Raw genomic sequence first — 1,023 nt, forward strand, 5'->3', positions numbered from 1 at the left:
AGGCAAAATCTATACTGTCACATTTTCTTATGGAATTCCTAAAGGCCCAGAGCAACCTAAAAGTGTTTCAGAAAGCAGTGAAATCTGAGTTATAAACCTTCCTAGCACAAAGCAGTATACAGGTATTGAGAAAGACTGAGTTTCATGATATCTTATATGATTCACAAGGAATCTTTGACTTATAATTTATTATAATTTTGGAATCGGCTATGCAGTATGCTCTACTAGTGAACACAATGCATTAATAACATATGTTCTACAATTACACTGCTTCTTTTAAAATAGATTGAGACGTGCATGTAATTGAAAATAGGGAAAGTAAGAAAAGTTTAAGGAGAATTGAGTTTGAAAATGGAAGTTCCTTGCTTTCCCAGACAGTATAGTTGGTGCTAGTTTTCTGTTATATAGAATCCAAATTTAATTGTTGCATATTTATGGACTACTTTTCTCTTTTCTGTCTAGTACATGATTATTGGCATCATTATGCTACTTGTTAAGGCAACAATTACAAGTTACTCCTCACATTATCACAGTATAAAAAAAACATATATAAATGGTGCCTCAATACATGTGTATGCCTTGGTAATTTTAAAATATTACACTGTCCTGTAACTTGACATGGATAGGATTTTTCTGGGACATATTTTCTCAGTTGTCTATAAGTATCATGGTCAATTTTTGGAAAAAGAAAGATTTGAAAGTATTATAGGGCCTCTAATTTTCTATCTAATTTTTTAGAGTTTATTTATTTATTTGGTGCAACATCTCATTACACAGCTCAGACTCCTATCAATCCTTCTTGCCTTAGCCTGCCCAACATGGTGATTACACACATGTGCCACCATGACCAGTTACAGTGTCCCGCTCAGTTTGGGGGCCAGCACAGCGGTACCGGGTATCAAGGCAGTCCTTGAACTTATCAGGTAGGTTCTTAGACTGCAGGGCTATCTCCCTGGCCCTTTCCACCTATTTTTAACAGCCACACAGAATTCTCTGCCCAGGCACTAATGATGACATGGTGAA

General features: G+C 36.0%; 1 protein-coding gene across 2 annotated transcripts in view; it reads left to right on the top strand.

Moving 5' to 3' along the window:
- Nucleotides 1–1,023, top strand: part of LOC101591658 (UDP-glucuronosyltransferase 2B31-like) — a 15,727-nt gene that overhangs the window by 10,329 nt on the left and 4,375 nt on the right. The gene's annotated exons all lie outside the window — the stretch shown is intronic.

Source organism: Octodon degus, unplaced genomic scaffold (genome assembly GCF_000260255.1).
Source record: "Octodon degus isolate 3935 unplaced genomic scaffold, OctDeg1.0 scaffold00365, whole genome shotgun sequence".
Classification (NCBI taxonomy): domain Eukaryota; kingdom Metazoa; phylum Chordata; class Mammalia; order Rodentia; family Octodontidae; genus Octodon; species Octodon degus.